The sequence below is a fragment of the Rattus rattus genome, chromosome 3 (assembly GCF_011064425.1).
Source record: "Rattus rattus isolate New Zealand chromosome 3, Rrattus_CSIRO_v1, whole genome shotgun sequence".
Classification (NCBI taxonomy): Eukaryota; Metazoa; Chordata; class Mammalia; order Rodentia; family Muridae; genus Rattus; species Rattus rattus.
The window spans coordinates 26,049,339-26,060,251 of record NC_046156.1 but is presented as its reverse complement, the minus strand read 5'-3'; positions in this window follow the sequence as shown (position 1 = coordinate 26,060,251).

Here is a 10,913-nt window from a genome sequence, read left to right as displayed (position 1 = left end):
CTGAGTGACATTGCTCCATCTCGCTTGTCTCTCCTTCCTTCCTTCCCTCAGACTGTGTGATAAACAGACCAGGCAGTATTTTCCATTTCACCTTGAATGAGCTCTCTTATCCCCCATATCCGTGTCGCTGACATTCGATTCTGAACTAGTCCAATGGTGATTTTTTTTTTTTATGTTACATACTCAGCGGAGCCAGGAGGAAGAGGAAGAGAGAGAATTGTCCTTGGAAGAAAAGATACCAGAAATAAGCAGAAGGGTTGCTGACACATATATAGGTGCCTTCCAGAAAAATGACACAGCACATTGGTTTTCATTACCTACAGGAAAGGAGTGCAGGGCAGAGGGAGAAGGCTGAACCCGTCATCTGGGGACACTGTGTGTGTTGGCTAATATGGTTCTCCTTAATTGAAAGGTTTTCTGGCATGAACTAAAGATGCTAACTGTGAGGTAATTTGCTGGATCCCCTGTTCATGCTTTCCTCATTAATCAGAAACACATTTTGCTCATTTGTGATCTCGGGGAAGCTGGTGCTGAAATATACAGCATCCTCTGTTTGACTTTGTAAATAAAGGAGTGAGCTCCAATTCCAGAAGTTTCTATGGTTGCTATTTTTCAGCAGCTATGGTTCTGCTGTTTGACAGAAGGTACCTGGGCTCTGGAGTTCCACAGGCATGGCTTCCCCTCCTGGTACTGCAGCTCACTGACTGGGTTTGGAAAATCACTGGCCTCTTTGTTAAGTCCCTTTTCAGTTCCTAAACTACAGGCAGCAAAGGTCATCTTGTGAGGATTTCGTCACCTAATTTACATTAAATTCTGAGCACTCACCAGCCTTGCTTTGGCTTTATTCTTGTCTATCCTATGTATCTGCCCTAAACTATTCGATTCTCTACCCTATTATTTAAACTTCAACTTCTGTCAATGAACAAGGAGCAGGCAGAACACTTAGTGATTGGGAATAGTTTCCACACAACCCCTCAGGTTAAGAGAGGAGGAGAATCCTCCTAAATTTGATAGTAATTATGTTTCTTTCCAAATGTGGTGGCTGACTCCTGACTGTATTTCTAAGCCAGACATCTTTTAACACCAATTTGACGTGTCACGTGATCTTAGTGGCTTCTTACCTGAAAGCCTAGATGGCATCTCAAGGTACCAGCTCCAGGAAGAAGGTCCCGATCTTTCCATAAACTCCCCCCTCCCATAGTCTCCTCATCTAAATCATCAGCAATGGGGGTCTCTCCACTGCTCAGGTCTAACCTTAGACCTGTCTGGGTGCATCTCAAGCCTCTATGCAATCGGCCAGCAGATCCCATTGGCTCAGCCCTCCCTCATCAGCATCCACAATCCATGCCCATCTGAGGACACTGTAACACCATCTCCCACTCATCTTCCTGTTCCAGTTTCCCCTCAGAACCACACTCAAAGCAGTCTGGTGATCTAAACGATATCCCAAATAGCTTCCTAGTTTACTCACAGTATAAACCAAGCTTATAGCAAATGGTCCTCATCTGTTCTGGTCTTCAGCACAACTAACTGGGCCCCAGCTGACACTGGAGTACTGGTCCCATGTCTCAAAGTTACCAAGCACGTCCCAAACTCAGGGCTTTCCTGCTCTTTTGGGGACTCTCCTGTCCTGTCCTCTGCTGGTCCACACCCAACACACTGTGTGCTCAATCAGGCCTTCAGGCCTTCCTAATCAGGCATGGTAAGGAAACCAGTGTCCATTGTCTGTCCTACCTCACAGCTCTGCAGAGCAAGCAGTGCCATCAACGCTGCAGTATCACTACCACCCTTTCCCCACAAGTGACAAAGTGGCCATTGGCTTTGCTTAACCCAGTAGGGCAGCAGCACCTCGGCAAGATGGTTTCTGTGTGGACTTCACTTTAGCAAGTTTCTCTCAGAGTGCTGTTCTGGGAACTGTGTAGTGTCTTCTCAAGAGTCAGTGGGTGCAGAGAATCAGGCTCAGTTAGAAAGTGTGTGGAATTATCTTAGATATATGTCAAGGGGCACACTAAGCACGAAGAATGATCCATTGACAGTGACACGAGATGGCCACCCTCTGGTGGCCTTTCCACCACTGGCCAAAGAACAGAAACGGAGTGTGAAGTCGTTCTAGAAACGTGTACAGCAGAAGTCAGGGAGACTTGTGTGCACCCCAGCAACTCCCCTCCTAGGGAACCACAGTGTGAAGGAGACAAAGTTGCTGGGACCCGGAACTACAGACTGAGCTCTCTAGAAGACCACATGAGAGTTCACAAAGAGACTTCACCCTGAAGTTGAACAAACAAGTACTATATTTCAAATAGTCTAAAGTCAGGACCGCCCTGTCATTTAGCGAGCAGACAATTCACAAACAGATTTAACTGCCTCTTGACTTGGGCCTCCAGCGCTCCCCCTTCTCCATTTCTCCCTACTGACTCCCTCTGGTTCACCACTCATGATCCGAGGTTCACCCTGGAAATGGCTTCAGTGCCTGCCCTGCCCAGAGTCCCCGCTGAGGGTAATTCTGTGTGGTTCTACCAGCCCCCTGGCTCATCTGTCTTAGAACTTACAGAGTGTAGCACACATTGTTCTATGCTGTGTAGCAGATCGCAGATTGCGCGTTTGCGAGTGTAAGTCAGTTCTCCCTCAGCAAATCAATGTCAGATTAGGTGAGGCAGAAGGTGGAGAGGTACGAATAGCCAGATGATAGAGAGGATACGTAGATAAAGAATGAGTGAATGGGTGCCTCATTTGAAAGGGAAAGTACAAAATTAAGGCAGGATAGGAACCCTGACCCGGCCGTATGCACTGCCCTTTGGTAACCTATTCCTATCACCTGTGAGAGAGGCCACCATGCTTTGTGCTAGGAGTTCCTTGAGTCTGCACTAGCTCTGTAACACCCATGACCCCAGGCCCCCTTTCACTCAGCAGGTTGAGCACCCTGCCCCATGTCATACACACGAAGTGTGGACCCGGGGACTGGGATTTTGTGGCTGTCTTGCTCCCTGACCTCTTTCCCTCTGCTCTGCAGCCTAACCGTGCACGGGGCTTCCCCTGAGTCAGAAGGTCTGCCTTCACACAAGCGGGAGTGAGCCTCAGTGCGGGTGTAGCCTAGGCTGCTTCTCAACCTTCGCTGGCCTCTGAGCGCCCTGTGCAATCAGGTGGGACAACGGCATCTGACTGGGGTTGTATGGGGACTCGATGATGTCACATGCACAGAGCCGCAGTGCCTGGCACACGCGTATGCTAATTAATCCTGGGTGGATTCCCCAGGATGCTTTTGTTGCCAGCAATGGATGATCCTGATTCAATGTGCTAAGAAATTAGCAAGTCCTCTATGGGACACGGGGGGGGGGGGCGGGGGGGGAGGGCGATGCTCTGGGTGCACAGTGAATTCAGGGTAACGGAGCTGCAGCTGCACACCTTGACACCTCCCACATCCATGATCTCTACCCCCAATCCGAGTTTAGTTTCTTCCTGATAAATGCTCTGAAAGCTTCCAGCTCCCAATCCAAAATCCGATGTTACCAGAAACCCGAAAAGATGTTTTTACATGCCCCAACCGCTGCTGTTCACAGTGTAGTACTCGGATCTGCTCAGCGAGTAACAGACTGCAAGGCCCGCGGAAGGCACCATTCTGCCTATCCAGTTTCCGTCCTCCGGGCACCCAGACCCAACCCCGGGAAATGAGAAAGGTCAGATTCTCTCTGTTGGGCCTAGCCTTCTTGTGCCCGCTCCTAAAAGCCCCAGCCTCTCGGGTCTCACCTTAAACAACCTGTCCTGGCTAGCTCCTGCCTCCCTCCATCGCGCTAACCTAATTTCTGGCTCGATGCCACTCTGAGCTCCCGAGATGGGAGCCAGAGAGTCTGAGCTGCTAAGCCGCAGAGATGTGGGTTGGTGGTGTTTCCCTGGAGCTCGCAGTTTGAAATAGTTCTCGCATGAAAAATTGATAATAGTAGAAATTTGGGGACAGCTCAGCGAGAATAATTAACATTTTAGCAAAAATAAACAGCTGCCTTGGTGTTTTTCCCCCCTCGTTTGCCTGTTTTCCTTAGTTCTTCAAACACAAAATCTCAAACCAAAAAAAAAGCCCCCCCCCCAATCAAATAAAAATAGAAAGGTAAAAAAGCAGCCTCCAACTGAGGAGGGAATTTCTAGGATTCTCAACTATGGAACTGTTTACCCACCTAACCAATGTGACATGGATTTAAGGTTACAGCCCCATTTCCTGGTAGAGCCTAACAGTTCAGAAAGCCCAGGCAGGGAAGCATTTAGTCATGATAAACAGTATCTTGTTGATGGCTACACAGACCGGCTCTCAGATTTGTCCTTCAACCTCATTGGCTGAAGGGGAATGTGTGCTTTCAACCATCTGACTCTGAATAAAGACTGTTTCTTTTAGCATTTGCTTTGTTCATCTTAAAAGGGAATAGGGCATACCCCCAGATATCAATATGGCCATGTGACAAACCGTGAGGTGTCCTAAATGGAACTGGCTTGTGATGGTTGCTTCTTGGAACAGTTACCCAGAATGCAAATTGAGACCGGGATTCCTCTATGACCCTTATGCTCACGGCAGACAAAGATGGATGGAGCCCCACTTCCTCTGGGTGAGCTGGCTGCTGTGGCAAAGGCTCATCTTCACCATTTCTTCTCCTCAAGCTTTCTCGTTTCAGGTCGAAGAGTCTTTCCAGGGGACATAGGCTGCCCACAGCCCGCGCTCATGGCTGGTGTCCCTTTTCCTCAGAAGTTCCCAGGAGCAAGCTCACTGGGCACCCTTGGGTAATTTTTAACCTTACAGTACAAGCCATAAGTCTCTGCCAGGGGCCAGGTGGATTGATGTGGAATGTAAGGGTTTATTTATTTACAAGCTCCCTACCGTGCACGGTTATGCTCCCGGTGGTGATGATGTCCTGCCGCGCAGGATGAACTGTGCAAAATACACATTCTTGTAACCGAGGCTTTTTTTTTTTTTTAGTATCTTTTTTTTTAGTTTATTAACTGAGTATTTCTTATTTACATTTCGAGTGTTATTCCCTTTCCCGGTTTACGGGCCAACATCCCCCTAACCCTTCCCCCTCCCCTTCTTTATGGGTGTGGAACCGAGGCTTAAGTGGGGGCTGTGACACTGTGGTTGCATTGCGTGGTGATTTTCCACAGCAGTAAAAAGCTTTAAAGGAGCCCTACCATTCTGCCGAGGAGGAGGCAGAGTGAAGGGGTTCACCTTACTACCCTCCACACATGCTTTCCAAAAGCCATCTTTTAAAAGTCAGCTCATGTCTTACAACTTGCAAATATCCCTTGTCTGTAGGAAGCAGGTGAAGACCTCAGTATGTATGTATGTATGTATGCACATACATATGTACATATGAATGTGTATATATGTGTGCATGTATGTGTGTATGTATATGTGTATGTATGTGTATATGTATGTGTGTATGTATGTGTGCATGTATGTATGTATGTATATATGTGTATGTGTGTATAACATGAGTACAGCTATGTCAAGGACCCAATGCCTCAGATCCATGGGATTGAAAAGGCCTTCGCCAGGCTATAGATGTTGACATTGTGTGCAAAAATTATCAATCACAGCTTTCTCCTCCCTGGTGACCGTAGTCTGAGATTTTCCCCTACAAAGTCTCCCTACCAATCATCTAATCTGCTTCCTAGTTCTGTTGTATACAATAAACCCACCTGCTCAGACAGCTGTATATAATAAATCTGATCTGTGATCCGATTCCTGGCCTTCTGATAAATCTCCATCGGAGCACACTGCCCAACTGATGGCTGATTTTCCGCACATTTATCTATCTTGCATTTCTCTATTGCCATCACCCCAGTCAGGGCAATCTGAGAACTGTGAAGGTCATGGCATTTGACCCCTCTTACCTTCTCATCTCAATATCTTTGTCAAGTCATTGTAGCATAAATTTTTCCACTTCATTCTGACCTGCTTGGTTGGCTGATAGCTTGTGCACACTTAGCGTCTCTGAACAGGTGAGCTCTCTGAGGTGAGCTCTCTGAGGTGAACATTTCTGCTTCCAGAAACTTTAGCTCAAGTAAATTGCCCAAACCTTTGGAAACATTCAGAACAGGACCGGGCATCTCCTTCTCATGGTCCCTGCTGCAGACAAGTGACTCTGTGGATGGGGTTATGTTGGGTCACCACTGAAGAACACCACTGATGATACACAGCATATAGATTTGCCATTCTTGTCCCCTCCTTGGATATGTAGTGGTGTCCTTCCACAGAGTAGGTGTGAAACACGCACGAAGCAGAGTTGACGAAAGATGGGGCTGGAGAATCCTGGCCTGAGCATCTGTGATTTCACTCAGCACTTGAGGTTGTTTGTGATGGGGTACAGAAAGGAACTGGTGTCACGGTATAGACAGGCAGACATGACGACTCTTCTGGCCGGTGATGCATCTGTGCTGGGAAATCATGCCTGTAGGCACCGCCCTCACGGTTGGATCTGAGTAACTCGAAGGAAGAAAGGGCCGTTCACTGTCTTCCGGTACAGCCTGGGTCCAGCTTCCACAGCGCTCCGCACTGCTCGTCCGCCAGGCAGAAAAGAAAAGGATCTTTACGACAGCATTAACTCTGCCCTCTGCGCATGTTTCTTGACTACAAAGCCACCAGTGCTGATCCCTGGACTCAGTAAATACTGACTGACTGATGGAAACACAGAGGAAGCAGTGCCAGTCCAGAGGACCAAGGCGCTAAAGTCAGAACCATTACTGCCTTCTGTAGTCTTTGGGGGCTTCTCGGTGAAGGCCATAGATTACACCAGTACCAAAAAGTTTCAAGGTTTGACTAGTGTCACAGTCAGAATCTTCACGACATCAAGGGTTAATTAATGATGATGGCAACGATTAGGGAGTCACAGAGACCAGCTGTCCTCTTAGAGATGTTCTGGCCCAGAAACACTGCGTTCTGTTCAAGGAGACACAGATTTTTTTCAAGGCATCGAAATTTTAGCCATGTATACAAAAGGCTGCAAAGCCATCTGCATTCCTCGGCGACAGGTACCACGCACCCTGCGTTGTTCGGTGACATTAGATGTCAAGATTCATCGTAGTAATAGACTCCAAGCATTTAATTCATCTAATTATATGGAAAATCTTAAGAATTTCTCGGGGAGATTTCTTCTAATAAGACAACTCCCCAAAAGGAAAAAGAACCCACAAAGTCAATTTTAAAAGAATCAAAGCCTTCTATGAATGGTCCTTGAAGTGCTTGCTGGCGGGGCCACAACAGTTCCATTTGGGGACAACATGATGCGATTAGCAAACTTCTCCCAAAATCCCGGAGCCTCTACCTGCAGCAACCAATGTGTATCAGAAAGCTGCAGCCTCCCAGCTTCCTGCTGGCGGGCATTTCCATGTGTCCAGGCCTGCAAGCATTCTGTGCACCAAGGGAAATCATATGAGCGATATCAACACGGGCTGGTTTCACAGCTGCACTGGGTTAATTAAATGTTATTTTTTGATTTTTTCCAAAGTGTGTTTGGGTTGCTCATTCAAAACACATCAGCTGGGCTGGAGAGATGGTTCAGCGGTTAAAAGCACTGACTGCTCTTCCAGAGGTCCTGAGTTCAATTCCCAGCAACCACATGGTGGCTCACAACCATCTGTAATGGGATCTGATGCCCTCTTCTGGTGTGTCTGAAGACAGCGACAGTGTACTTATATATAATAAATGAATAAATCTTTAAAAAGGGGGGTGTTGGGGATTTGGCTAGTGGTAGAGCGCTTGCCTAGCAAGTGCAAGGCCCTGGGTTCGGTCCCCAGCTCCGGAAAAAAAAAGAAAAAAAAAACATCAGCTGAGCTTTAGTACGTGCATGGCATGGGGCTCTCAGTTATGCAAGTGGTAAAGAGGAACTCAGCATAGAAGCAGAGGCTCAGTCTTACGGGGAAGGAAAATGGGCTCAGAACTGGAACAGGACTGGATAGCATAAGGCAAAGTGAAGGGAAGTAAGGCTCTGAGAGAGGCTTGGGGCGATGGTTCAGCCACATCACCAAGTTCTGTCTCCTCAGATCCAACATCCCCCTTCAGATGGCACCACCGAGTAAGGGTCACCTTCACCCTACTGTCCAGGAAAGGCAGTCTCTGTGTTTTCTTAGCAGAGGGTGGGTGCCCTTAATTAGTAGACAGTGGCTTGAAGCAGCATGAGTCAATGGCTCCCATCTGTGCTAGGAGTGAGCGCCAGGAGAGCGCTCTGAGGGCCAAGCCAGGGAGAGACAGCTCCACCCAGGAGCACCCATGGGAAAAGGGTTTTGCCAGATCAGCCTTGGACCTCTGTCACCTAGAGTTGGGAAATGGACCAGAAGCAACTGGCAAAGACTCCTGCAGCAAGTGCAGAAAGGAGAACTTGATCACAAGCAACGTTTTCCCTGGACAGTAGGCAACAGTGCAGACACTGACTTTTGACAGAGCCTTAGCATCCAATCGAAGCAAGCACTCACTCCACAGGGAGGCCAGGCCACTGTGCTACTTGGGTGTCCACAGGGAGGCCGCTCTGCTACTTGGGTGGTATTTCTCTTTTACCCAGTGCCTTTCAACCCTCCTAATGCCATGACCCTTTAATACAGTTCCTCACATTGTACTGACTCCCAACCATAATATTATTTCATGGCTGCTTCATAAAGCTAATTTTGCTACGGTTATGAACTGTAAAATAAATACCTGATACGCAGGATATCTGATATGTGACCTCCAAAGAGGTCGCAACCCACAGGTTAGGAACCGCTGGCTCTAAACAAACTGATAAATTCCAGGAACCAAAAAGAAGGCTGGATCTGAGGAATAGAGGAAAATCAAATTTGGAGGCTATTGCCTGGCCCAGAAGCCTTCAGTTTCAGTCATGTAGCACTGATTGAGTCCAGAACCTTCTGCAGATGACAGTGGCACACCTGTAGTATCTACTCTGAGGTTTATTGAGAGGTGAGACAAGGGCTCTAAAGGAAAGGATTGTAGTAACTGTAGCAGGCCTTGAGATGGGAGTCGCCCTCACATTCTCTATAGGCAATGTTAACATCTGGGTGCTTCACGCCTTACTAACTCAGTGAGCTTAGGTGACCAGCCTTAACCTCTACAGCCTCTGTTTTTCTTCTCTATAAACTAATCATGCAATTCTTATTGCTAATATACAGGGAAGACCCAGAGGCCAGTCCACTTACCCATGGCTAACTCCTCTTACACATGACTTTGTGGTTCTGCTGTTCCCTGGAGGTTAGCTGGCCATGATCCAGGGCTGGCAATGGAAAGCTGATGGTATCTAGCTAAAGGTTTCCTGCTTCCTGAATAGCCCCTATTTCTAAAGTGTCAAAGTCAGAAGCCTTTGTGCAGAGCAAAAGCAGTTGGGAAACTTACAAAAAATGACCAGGAGAAATCTCCCTGGTTTCAGGCCTGCTTCTCTCCCAGCTATGAATGTACCTGCTACCCACACATAGCCCTTCCATGTACCAGGGCTGTGGAACCTCTGACTTGATTTTGACCTCTGTTTGTAATACAACCCCTCGCCCCCCAACTCAACTTCAGAGCAATTCTTTCCTCACAGAAGATGAAAAGTAATATTACCGTCCCACGGGCTAAGTTTAATGAAAAGCCTTTTACTCTTGGCACATCAGACTAGTGGCTGATGACCTGGGTTGTTGGACCCATCTTCATTACTCTGTTTTGAAATTTTGGTTTGGAAAATGATACCCTCTTTTAAAACACGAAATTCCTAATAAAACGAAAAGTACGTAGTGTTGATGCATTAAAAGTCAGCTAGTCCAGGGGCCATCTTGCTTTGAAGGTGGAGGATGAGCTGCCGGTCTCATGGATATCAATGCTCCCATTGCAGAATTCCAGCAGGCAAGACTCTTGGGACGGCATGAGAATCCCTATCCACAGGCCTCCCTCATGCCTACCCATGGCCACTGTGCTTTTGCTCAAAGCCATCCTGAAGTGGGTAGGGTAAAAAGCATCCAGCCTGTGCTGTGCTGGAAAGAGTAGACACAGAGCCCACCTGTCTTTACCAACCAGTGTGGTCTCCATTTCCTTGTGAAAAAAAAAAAACCCAACAACAAGGAAAATAACCTTTCTTCCTACAATGAGAAGTTTAAAAGAAACAATACCAATACGGGTCAGCAGCTTGGCTCACTATGAGTTCTCCTTGAGGAGTTATAATTAGTCGTAGTTTCTATACCAGCCTTCATTTTCATATTTTGTCCTGGCTCTCAGCAGGTGGTAAAGGACGCCTGCTATATACCATGCCATCCTTTCTAGCTTAAACACAAGAAATATCTAACTCTTAAAAAAAAAAGGCATGCCTCGCCCTACTGGTTAATTAATAATTTATCTAGTTTAGATGCCAAAGGTTTGTGCTCTTTAGGAATCTGAACCATATAAACCTAGACAGGGCTTGGATTCCCCATGCCTTTTGACTCAGAGCTATTCCAAGATCCTCTTAGTTCAAAGGTCAGCAGTCATGGTCTCGTGACCACCAGTGAATGTCCTTACCTGGTTTACCTGTCCCCTAAATTGGCTTCCTTCTCACAAATGTGCCATATAATGGTTCTTTTCCACTCACACTCTGCCCCCTTCCCTGGAGAATCTCCAAAGCCCTACTGGGCTGGTCCACAGCTTGGTGGGTGACTGTAGAATGGTCCCACTCATCTTGTTCCTCATACAACTGTGGTTTTAACCACAGTCTAGCCTTAGCGGGTAATATTCGTTGTCCAGTGATCTGGCTCTGAGAGTGACAGGTAAGCTCTCTAGCCATGGTGTAAGTGCTCTTTTCCTCCTGGCGTCGGTTTTGAAATCTATGTGCTTTGAGTGTGTAACTGTAGGTACGCACACATGTGTATTTACAAGTATGTTAACACTGGACAATCTAAATAACCTCTGATGAGCACAATATTGATAAGTGGAATGACTTTCTAGT